This window comes from Electrona antarctica (assembly GCF_951216825.1).
Source record: "Electrona antarctica genome assembly, contig: scaffold_39, whole genome shotgun sequence".
In the NCBI taxonomy this organism is placed as follows: domain Eukaryota; kingdom Metazoa; phylum Chordata; class Actinopteri; order Myctophiformes; family Myctophidae; genus Electrona; species Electrona antarctica.
In genome coordinates this window covers 1103039-1115918 of record NW_027637102.1, presented here as the reverse complement: position 1 = coordinate 1115918, position 12880 = coordinate 1103039, and positions in this window count along the sequence as shown.

Genomic DNA, 12880 nt, shown 5'->3' with positions numbered 1-12880 from the left:
AATAAAGACCTTTAGGGCCCGACCGGCTGAATAAATGTAATAAAGACCTTTAGGGCCGACCGGCTGAATAAATGTAATAAAGACCTTTAGGGCCGACAGGATGAATAAATGTAATAAAGACCTTTAGGGCCGACAGGATGAATAAATGTAATAAAGACCTTTAGGGCCGACCGGCTGAATAAATGTAATAAAGACCTTTAGGGCCGACCGGCTGAATAAATGTAATAAAGACCTTTAGGGCCGACAGGATGAATAAATGTAATAAAGACCTTTAGGGCCGACAGGATGAATAAATGTAATAAAGACCTTTAGGGCCGACAGGATGAATAAATGTAATAAAGACCTTTAGGGCCGACCGGCTGAATAAATGTAATAAAGACCTTTAGGGCCGACAGGATGAATAAATGTAATAAAGACCTTTAGGGCCGACAGGCTGAATAAATGTAATAAAGACCTTTAGGGCCGACAGGATGAATAAATGTAATAAAGACCTTTAGGGCCGACAGGATGAATAAATGTAATAAAGACCTTTAGGGCCGACAGGATGAATAAATGTAATAAAGACCTTTAGGGCCGACCGGCTGAATAAATGTAATAAAGACCTTTAGGGCCGACCGGCTGAATAAATGTAATAAAGACCTTTAGGGCCGACAGGCTGAATAAATGTAATAAAGACCTTTAGGGCCGACAGGATGAATAAATGTAATAAAGACCTTTAGGGCCGACAGGATGAATAAATGTAATAAAGACCTTTAGGGCCGACAGGATGAATAAATGTAATAAAGACCTTTAGGGCCGACAGGATGAATAAATGTAATAAAGACCTTTAGGGCCGACAGGATGAATAAATGTAATAAAGACCTTTAGGGCCGACAGGATGAATAAATGTAATAAAGACCTTTAGGGCCGACCGGATGAATAAATGTAATAAAGACCTTTAGGGCCGACCGGATGAATAAATGTAATAAAGACCTTTAGGGCCGACAGGATGAATAAATGTAATAAAGACCTTTAGGGCCGACAGGCTGAATAAATGTAATAAAGACCTTTAGGGCCGACAGGCTGAATAAATGTAATAAAGACCTTTAGGGCCGACAGGCTGAATAAATGTAATAAAGACCTTTAGGGCCGACAGGATGAATAAATGTAATAAAGACCTTTAGGGCCGACAGGATGAATAAATGTAATAAAGACCTTTAGGGCCGACCGGATGAATAAATGTAATAAAGACCTTTAGGGCCGACAGGCTGAATAAATGTAATAAAGACCTTTAGGGCCGACAGGCTGAATAAATGTAATAAAGACCTTTAGGGCCGACCGGATGAATAAATGTAATAAAGACCTTTAGGGCCGACAGGATGAATAAATGTAATAAAGACCTTTAGGGCCGACCGGCTGAATAAATGTAATAAAGACCTTTAGGGCCGACAGGATGAAGAAATGTAATAAAGACCTTTAGGGCCGACAGGCTGAATAAATGTAATAAAGACCTTTAGGGCCGACAGGATGAATAAATGTAATAAAGACCTTTAGGGCCGACAGGATGAATAAATGTAATAAAGACCTTTAGGGCCGACAGGATGAATAAATGTAATAAAGACCTTTAGGGCCGACAGGATGAATAAATGTAATAAAGACCTTTAGGGCCGACCGGCTGAATAAATGTAATAAAGACCTTTAGGGCCGACCGGCTGAATAAATGTAATAAAGACCTTTAGGGCCGACCGGATGAATAAATGTAATAAAGACCTTTAGGGCCGACAGGATGAATAAATGTAATAAAGACCTTTAGGGCCGACAGGATGAATAAATGTAATAAAGACCTTTAGGGCCGACAGGATGAATAAATGTAATAAAGACCTTTAGGGCCGACCGGCTGAATAAATGTAATAAAGACCTTTAGGGCCGACCGGCTGAATAAATGTAATAAAGACCTTTAGGGCCGACAGGATGAATAAATGTAATAAAGACCTTTAGGGCCGACCGGCTGAATAAATGTAATAAAGACCTTTAGGGCCGACAGGATGAATAAATGTAATAAAGACCTTTAGGGCCGACAGGATGAATAAATGTAATAAAGACCTTTAGGGCCGACAGGCTGAATAAATGTAATAAAGACCTTTAGGGGCCGACAGGATGAATAAATGTAATAAAGACCTTTAGGGCCGACAGGCTGAATAAATGTAATAAAGACCTTTAGGGGCCGACAGGATGAATAAATGTAATAAAGACCTTTAGGGGCCGACAGGCTGAATAAATGTAATAAAGACCTTTAGGGCCGACAGGATGAATAAATGTAATAAAGACCTTTAGGGCCGACAGGATGAATAAATGTAATAAAGACCTTTAGGGCCGACAGGCTGAATAAATGTAATAAAGACCTTTAGGGCCGACAGGATGAATAAATGTAATAAAGACCTTTAGGGGCCGACAGGATGAATAAATGTAATAAAGACCTTTAGGGCCGACCGGCTGAATAAATGTAATAAAGACCTTTAGGGCCGACAGGATGAAGAAATGTAATAAAGACCTTTAGGGCCGACAGGATGAATAAATGTAATAAAGACCTTTAGGGCCGACCGGCTGAATAAATGTAATAAAGACCTTTAGGGCCGACAGGCTGAATAAATGTAATAAAGACCTTTAGGGCCGACAGGATGAATAAATGTAATAAAGACCTTTAGGGCCGACAGGCTGAATAAATGTAATAAAGACCTTTAGGGCCGACCGGCTGAATAAATGTAATAAAGACCTTTAGGGCCGACAGGCTGAATAAATGTAATAAAGACCTTTAGGGCCGACCGGCTGAATAAATGTAATAAAGACCTTTAGGGCCGACAGGATGAATAAATGTAATAAAGACCTTTAGGGCCGACAGGCTGAATAAATGTAATAAAGACCTTTAGGGCCGACAGGATGAATAAATGTAATAAAGACCTTTAGGGCCGACCGGCTGAATAAATGTAATAAAGACCTTTAGGGCCGACAGGATGAATAAATGTAATAAAGACCTTTAGGGCCGACAGGATGAATAAATGTAATAAAGACCTTTAGGGCCGACCGGCTGAATAAATGTAATAAAGACCTTTAGGGCCGACCGGCTGAATAAATGTAATAAAGACCTTTAGGGCCGACAGGCTGAATAAATGTAATAAAGACCTTTAGGGCCGACCGGCTGAATAAATGTAATAAAGACCTTTAGGGCCGACAGGCTGAATAAATGTAATAAAGACCTTTAGGGCCGACAGGATGAATAAATGTAATAAAGACCTTTAGGGCCGACCGGCTGAATAAATGTAATAAAGACCTTTAGGGCCGACCGGCTGAATAAATGTAATAAAGACCTTTAGGGCCGACCGGCTGAATAAATGTAATAAAGACCTTTAGGGCCGACAGGCTGAATAAATGTAATAAAGACCTTTAGGGCCGACAGGCTGAATAAATGTAATAAAGACCTTTAGGGCCGACAGGCTGAATAAATGTAATAAAGACCTTTAGGGCCGACAGGCTGAATAAATGTAATAAAGACCTTTAGGGCCGACAGGATGAATAAATGTAATAAAGACCTTTAGGGCCGACCGGCTGAATAAATGTAATAAAGACCTTTAGGGCCGACAGGATGAATAAATGTAATAAAGACCTTTAGGGCCGACCGGATGAATAAATGTAATAAAGACCTTTAGGGCCGACAGGATGAATAAATGTAATAAAGACCTTTAGGGCCGACAGGATGAATAAATGTAATAAAGACCTTTAGGGCCGACCGGCTGAATAAATGTAATAAAGACCTTTAGGGCCGACAGGCTGAATAAATGTAATAAAGACCTTTAGGGCCGACAGGCTGAATAAATGTAATAAAGACCTTTAGGGCCGACCGGCTGAATAAATGTAATAAAGACCTTTAGGGCCGACCGGCTGAATAAATGTAATAAAGACCTTTAGGGCCGACAGGCTGAATAAATGTAATAAAGACCTTTAGGGCCGACAGGCTGAATAAATGTAATAAAGACCTTTAGGGCCGACAGGATGAATAAATGTAATAAAGACCTTTAGGGCCGACAGGATGAATAAATGTAATAAAGACCTTTAGGGCCGACCGGCTGAATAAATGTAATAAAGACCTTTAGGGCCGACCGGCTGAATAAATGTAATAAAGACCTTTAGGGGCCGACCGGCTGAATAAATGTAATAAAGACCTTTAGGGCCGACCGGATGAATAAATGTAATAAAGACCTTTAGGGCCGACAGGCTGAATAAATGTAATAAAGACCTTTAGGGCCGACAGGATGAATAAATGTAATAAAGACCTTTAGGGGCCGACCGGCTGAATAAATGTAATAAAGACCTTTAGGGCCGACAGGATGAATAAATGTAATAAAGACCTTTAGGGCCGACAGGATGAATAAATGTAATAAAGACCTTTAGGGCCGACAGGATGAATAAATGTAATAAAGACCTTTAGGGCCGACCGGATGAATAAATGTAATAAAGACCTTTAGGGCCGACAGGCTGAATAAATGTAATAAAGACCTTTAGGGCCGACAGGATGAATAAATGTAATAAAGACCTTTAGGGCCGACAGGATGAATAAATGTAATAAAGACCTTTAGGGCCGACCGGCTGAATAAATGTAATAAAGACCTTTAGGGCCGACAGGATGAATAAATGTAATAAAGACCTTTAGGGCCGACCGGCTGAATAAATGTAATAAAGACCTTTAGGGCCGACCGGCTGAATAAATGTAATAAAGACCTTTAGGGCCGACAGGATGAATAAATGTAATAAAGACCTTTAGGGCCGACAGGCTGAATAAATGTAATAAAGACCTTTAGGGCCGACCGGCTGAATAAATGTAATAAAGACCTTTAGGGCCGACCGGCTGAATAAATGTAATAAAGACCTTTAGGGCCGACAGGATGAATAAATGTAATAAAGACCTTTAGGGCCGACAGGATGAATAAATGTAATAAAGACCTTTAGGGCCGACCGGCTGAATAAATGTAATAAAGACCTTTAGGGCCGACAGGATGAATAAATGTAATAAAGACCTTTAGGGCCGACAGGATGAATAAATGTAATAAAGACCTTTAGGGCCGACAGGATGAATAAATGTAATAAAGACCTTTAGGGCCGACAGGATGAATAAATGTAATAAAGACCTTTAGGGCCGACAGGATGAATAAATGTAATAAAGACCTTTAGGGCCGACCGGCTGAATAAATGTAATAAAGACCTTTAGGGCCGACCGGCTGAATAAATGTAATAAAGACCTTTAGGGCCGACAGGATGAATAAATGTAATAAAGACCTTTAGGGCCGACAGGATGAATAAATGTAATAAAGACCTTTAGGGCCGACAGGCTGAATAAATGTAATAAAGACCTTTAGGGCCGACAGGATGAATAAATGTAATAAAGACCTTTAGGGCCGACAGGCTGAAGAAATGTAATAAAGACCTTTAGGGCCGACAGGATGAATAAATGTAATAAAGACCTTTAGGGCCGACAGGATGAATAAATGTAATAAAGACCTTTAGGGCCGACCGGATGAATAAATGTAATAAAGACCTTTAGGGCCGACAGGCTGAATAAATGTAATAAAGACCTTTAGGGCCGACAGGATGAATAAATGTAATAAAGACCTTTAGGGCCGACCGGCTGAATAAATGTAATAAAGACCTTTAGGGCCGACAGGCTGAATAAATGTAATAAAGACCTTTAGGGCCGACAGGCTGAATAAATGTAATAAAGACCTTTAGGGCCGACCGGCTGAATAAATGTAATAAAGACCTTTAGGGCCGACCGGATGAAGAAATGTAATAAAGACTTTTAGGGCCGACAGGCTGAATAAATGTAATAAAGACCTTTAGGGCCGACCGGATGAATAAATGTAATAAAGACCTTTAGGGCCGACAGGATGAATAAATGTAATAAAGACCTTTAGGGCCGACAGGATGAATAAATGTAATAAAGACCTTTAGGGCCGACCGGCTGAATAAATGTAATAAAGACTTTTAGGGGCCGACCGGCTGAATAAATGTAATAAAGACCTTTAGGGCCGACCGGCTGAATAAATGTAATAAAGACCTTTAGGGCCGACCGGCTGAATAAATGTAATAAAGACCTTTAGGGCCGACAGGATGAATAAATGTAATAAAGACCTTTAGGGCCGACAGGCTGAATAAATGTAATAAAGACCTTTAGGGCCGACAGGCTGAATAAATGTAATAAAGACCTTTAGGGCCGACAGGATGAATAAATGTAATAAAGACCTTTAGGGCCGACCGGCTGAATAAATGTAATAAAGACCTTTAGGGCCGACAGGCTGAATAAATGTAATAAAGACCTTTAGGGCCGACAGGATGAATAAATGTAATAAAGACCTTTAGGGCCGACCGGATGAAGAAATGTAATAAAGACTTTTAGGGCCGACAGGCTGAATAAATGTAATAAAGACCTTTAGGGCCGACCGGATGAATAAATGTAATAAAGACCTTTAGGGCCGACAGGATGAATAAATGTAATAAAGACCTTTAGGGCCGACCGGCTGAATAAATGTAATAAAGACCTTTAGGGCCGACCGGATGAATAAATGTAATAAAGACCTTTAGGGCCGACAGGCTGAATAAATGTAATAAAGACCTTTAGGGCCGACCGGCTGAATAAATGTAATAAAGACCTTTAGGGCCGACAGGATGAATAAATGTAATAAAGACCTTTAGGGCCGACAGGATGAATAAATGTAATAAAGACCTTTAGGGCCGACAGGATGAATAAATGTAATAAAGACCTTTAGGGCCGACAGGATGAATAAATGTAATAAAGACCTTTAGGGCCGACCGGATGAATAAATGTAATAAAGACCTTTAGGGCCGACCGGCTGAAGAAATGTAATAAAGACCTTTAGGGCCGACCGGCTGAATAAATGTAATAAAGACCTTTAGGGCCGACAGGCTGAATAAATGTAATAAAGACCTTTAGGGCCGACCGGCTGAATAAATGTAATAAAGACCTTTAGGGCCGACCGGCTGAATAAATGTAATAAAGACCTTTAGGGCCGACAGGCTGAAGAAATGTAATAAAGACCTTTAGGGCCGACCGGCTGAATAAATGTAATAAAGACCTTTAGGGCCGACAGGATGAATAAATGTAATAAAGACCTTTAGGGCCGACCGGCTGAATAAATGTAATAAAGACCTTTAGGGCCGACAGGCTGAATAAATGTAATAAAGACCTTTAGGGCCGACCGGCTGAATAAATGTAATAAAGACCTTTAGGGCCGACCGGATGAATAAATGTAATAAAGACCTTTAGGGCCGACAGGATGAATAAATGTAATAAATACCTTTAGGGCCGACCGGCTGAATAAATGTAATAAAGACCTTTAGGGCCGACCGGCTGAATAAATGTAATAAAGACCTTTAGGGCCGACCGGATGAATAAATGTAATAAAGACCTTTAGGGCCGACAGGATGAATAAATGTAATAAAGACCTTTAGGGCCGACCGGCTGAATAAATGTAATAAAGACCTTTAGGGCCGACCAGCTGAATAAATGTAATAAAGACCTTTAGGGCCGACCGGATGAATAAATGTAATAAAGACCTTTAGGGCCGACAGGATGAATAAATGTAATAAATACCTTTAGGGCCGACCGGCTGAATAAATGTAATAAAGACCTTTAGGGCCGACCGGCTGAATAAATGTAATAAAGACCTTTAGGGCCGACCGGCTGAATAAATGTAATAAAGACCTTTAGGGCCGACCGGCTGAATAAATGTAATAAAGACCTTTAGGGCCGACCGGCTGAATAAATGTAATAAAGACCTTTAGGGCCGACAGGATGAATAAATGTAATAAAGACCTTTAGGGCCGACAGGATGAATAAATGTAATAAAGACCTTTAGGGCCGACAGGATGAATAAATGTAATAAAGACCTTTAGGGCCGACAGGATGAATAAATGTAATAAAGACCTTTAGGGCCGACCGGATGAATAAATGTAATAAAGACCTTTAGGGCCGACCGGCTGAAGAAATGTAATAAAGACCTTTAGGGCCGACCGGCTGAATAAATGTAATAAAGACCTTTAGGGCCGACCGGCTGAATAAATGTAATAAAGACCTTTAGGGCCGACCGGATGAATAAATGTAATAAAGACCTTTAGGGCCGACAGGCTGAATAAATGTAATAAAGACCTTTAGGGCCGACAGGATGAATAAATGTAATAAAGACCTTTAGGGCCGACAGGATGAATAAATGTAATAAAGACCTTTAGGGCCGACCGGCTGAATAAATGTAATAAAGACCTTTAGGGCCGACAGGATGAATAAATGTAATAAAGACCTTTAGGGGCCGACAGGATGAATAAATGTAATAAAGACCTTTAGGGCCGACAGGCTGAATAAATGTAATAAAGACCTTTAGGGCCGACCGGATGAATAAATGTAATAAAGACCTTTAGGGCCGACAGGATGAATAAATGTAATAAAGACCTTTAGGGCCGACCGGCTGAATAAATGTAATAAAGACCTTTAGGGCCGACAGGATGAATAAATGTAATAAAGACCTTTAGGGGCCGACAGGATGAATAAATGTAATAAAGACCTTTAGGGCCGACCGGCTGAATAAATGTAATAAAGACCTTTAGGGCCGACAGGCTGAATAAATGTAATAAAGACCTTTAGGGCCGACCGGATGAATAAATGTAATAAAGACCTTTAGGGCCGACAGGATGAATAAATGTAATAAAGACCTTTAGGGCCGACAGGCTGAATAAATGTAATAAAGACCTTTAGGGCCGACCGGATGAATAAATGTAATAAAGACCTTTAGGGCTGAATAAATGTAATAAAGACCTTTAGGGCCGACAGGATGAATAAATGTAATAAAGACCTTTAGGGGCCGACAGGATGAATAAATGTAATAAAGACCTTTAGGGCCGACAGGCTGAATAAATGTAATAAAGACCTTTAGGGCCGACCGGATGAATAAATGTAATAAAGACCTTTAGGGCCGACAGGATGAATAAATGTAATAAAGACCTTTAGGGCCGACCGGCTGAATAAATGTAATAAAGACCTTTAGGGCCGACAGGATGAATAAATGTAATAAAGACCTTTAGGGGCCGACAGGATGAATAAATGTAATAAAGACCTTTAGGGCCGACCGGCTGAATAAATGTAATAAAGACCTTTAGGGCCGACAGGCTGAATAAATGTAATAAAGACCTTTAGGGCCGACCGGATGAATAAATGTAATAAAGACCTTTAGGGCCGACAGGATGAATAAATGTAATAAAGACCTTTAGGGCCGACAGGCTGAATAAATGTAATAAAGACCTTTAGGGCCGACCGGATGAATAAATGTAATAAAGACCTTTAGGGCCGACCGGATGAATAAATGTAATAAAGACCTTTAGGGCCGACCGGATGAATAAATGTAATAAAGACCTTTAGGGCCGACCGGATGAATAAATGTAATAAAGACCTTTAGGGCCGACCGGATGAATAAATGTAATAAAGACCTTTAGGGCCGACCGGCTGAATAAATGTAATAAAGACCTTTAGGGCCGACAGGCTGAATAAATGTAATAAAGACCTTTAGGGCCGACCGGCTGAATAAATGTAATAAAGACCTTTAGGGCCGACCGGATGAATAAATGTAATAAAGACCTTTAGGGCCGACCGGCTGAATAAATGTAATAAAGACCTTTAGGGCCGACAGGATGAATAAATGTAATAAAGACCTTTAGGGCCGACAGGATGAATAAATGTAATAAAGACCTTTAGGGCCGACAGGATGAATAAATGTAATAAAGACCTTTAGGGCCGACAGGCTGAATAAATGTAATAAAGACCTTTAGGGCCGACCGGCTGAAGAAATGTAATAAAGACCTTTAGGGCCGACAGGCTGAATAAATGTAATAAAGACCTTTAGGGCCGACAGGATGAATAAATGTAATAAAGACCTTTAGGGCCGACCGGCTGAATAAATGTAATAAAGACCTTTAGGGCCGACCGGCTGAATAAATGTAATAAAGACCTTTAGGGCCGACAGGCTGAATAAATGTAATAAAGACCTTTAGGGCCGACAGGATGAATAAATGTAATAAAGACCTTTAGGGGCCGACAGGATGAAGAAATGTAATAAAGACCTTTAGGGCCGACAGGCTGAATAAATGTAATAAAGACCTTTAGGGCCGACAGGATGAATAAATGTAATAAAGACCTTTAGGGCCGACAGGATGAATAAATGTAATAAAGACCTTTAGGGGCCGACAGGATGAAGAAATGTAATAAAGACCTTTAGGGCCGACAGGCTGAATAAATGTAATAAAGACCTTTAGGGCCGACAGGCTGAAGAAATGTAATAAAGACCTTTAGGGCCGGCCGGCTGAATAAATGTAATAAAGACCTTTAGGGCCGACCGGCTGAATAAATGTAATAAAGACCTTTAGGGCCGACCGGCTGAATAAATGTAATAAAGACCTTTAGGGCCGACAGGCTGAATAAATGTAATAAAGACCTTTAGGGCCGACAGGATGAATAAATGTAATAAAGACCTTTAGGGCCGACAGGATGAATAAATGTAATAAAGACCTTTAGGGCCGACCGGATGAATAAATGTAATAAAGACCTTTAGGGCCGACAGGATGAATAAATGTAATAAAGACCTTTAGGGCCGACAGGCTGAATAAATGTAATAAAGACCTTTAGGGCCGACAGGATGAATAAATGTAATAAAGACCTTTAGGGGCCGACAGGCTGAATAAATGTAATAAAGACCTTTAGGGCCGACAGGATGAATAAATGTAATAAAGACCTTTAGGGCCGACAGGCTGAATAAATGTAATAAAGACCTTTAGGGCCGACCGGCTGAATAAATGTAATAAAGACCTTTAGGGCCGACCGGCTGAATAAATGTAATAAAGACCTTTAGGGCCGACCGGCTGAATAAATGTAATAAAGACCTTTAGGGCCGACAGGCTGAATAAATGTAATAAAGACCTTTAGGGCCGACCGGATGAATAAATGTAATAAAGACCTTTAGGGCCGACAGGATGAATAAATGTAATAAAGACCTTTAGGGCCGACAGGCTGAATAAATGTAATAAAGACCTTTAGGGCCGACAGGATGAATAAATGTAATAAAGACCTTTAGGGCCGACAGGCTGAATAAATGTAATAAAGACCTTTAGGGCCGACAGGATGAATAAATGTAATAAAGACCTTTAGGGCCGACAGGATGAATAAATGTAATAAAGACCTTTAGGGCCGACCGGATGAATAAATGTAATAAAGACCTTTAGGGCCGACAGGATGAATAAATGTAATAAAGACCTTTAGGGCCGACCGGCTGAATAAATGTAATAAAGACCTTTAGGGCCGACAGGATGAATAAATGTAATAAAGACCTTTAGGGCCGACCGGATGAATAAATGTAATAAAGACTTTTAGGGCCGACCGGCTGAATAAATGTAATAAAGACCTTTAGGGCCGACCGGCTGAATAAATGTAATAAAGACCTTTAGGGCCGACAGGCTGAATAAATGTAATAAAGACCTTTAGGGCCGACAGGCTGAATAAATGTAATAAAGACCTTTAGGGCCGACAGGATGAATAAATGTAATAAAGACCTTTAGGGCCGACAGGCTGAATAAATGTAATAAAGACCTTTAGGGCCGACAGGATGAATAAATGTAATAAAGACCTTTAGGGCCGACCGGCTGAATAAATGTAATAAAGACCTTTAGGGCCGACCGGCTGAATAAATGTAATAAAGACCTTTAGGGCCGACAGGCTGAATAAATGTAATAAAGACCTTTAGGGCCGACAGGCTGAATAAATGTAATAAAGACCTTTAGGGCCGACAGGATGAATAAATGTAATAAAGACCTTTAGGGCCGACCGGCTGAATAAATGTAATAAAGACCTTTAGGGCCGACCGGCTGAATAAATGTAATAAAGACCTTTAGGGCCGACCGGATGAATAAATGTAATAAAGACCTTTAGGGCCGACAGGATGAATAAATGTAATAAAGACCTTTAGGGCCGACAGGATGAATAAATGTAATAAAGACCTTTAGGGCCGACAGGATGAATAAATGTAATAAAGACCTTTAGGGCCGACAGGATGAATAAATGTAATAAAGACCTTTAGGGCCGACCGGCTGAATAAATGTAATAAAGACCTTTAGGGCCGACAGGCTGAATAAATGTAATAAAGACTTTTAGGGCCGACCGGATGAATAAATGTAATAAAGACCTTTAGGGCCGACAGGCTGAATAAATGTAATAAAGACCTTTAGGGCCGACCGGCTGAATAAATGTAATAAAGACCTTTAGGGCCGACCGGCTGAAGAAATGTAATAAAGACCTTTAGGGCCGACCGGCTGAAGAAATCAGGGTATTTTTCTGAGCCCATTCCTGTTTCTGGAGGATGCTTCTAAAACGTGCTAGTTTGATCACTTAGAAAATACACTTTCATCTTAAAATATCTAATGACCGGAAATAGCAGATCTACAAGCTCACAACACGTCGCGCTGCGACGTGTTGTGAGCTTGTAGATCTGCTATTTTTCAATAGCTAAAGTATAACATAATGCTTGAAACACCAAAAGGGGTTAACTTCCCGCCCAGAATGGGTTAACACATAATAAATGCATTATCCATCCATCCTTCATACATTTTGACTAATAAAAACAATAAATATTTTCATGGAAAAAAAATGTAATCGTGTGAGAATCGTGAACTCAATTCTTGTGTAGGATAATCGAGTCATCAGATGGTCATGAAGTGTTCCTACTCTATATATGGTCATGAAGTGTTCCTACTCTATATATGGTCATGAAGTGTTCCTACTCTATATATGGTCATGAAGTGT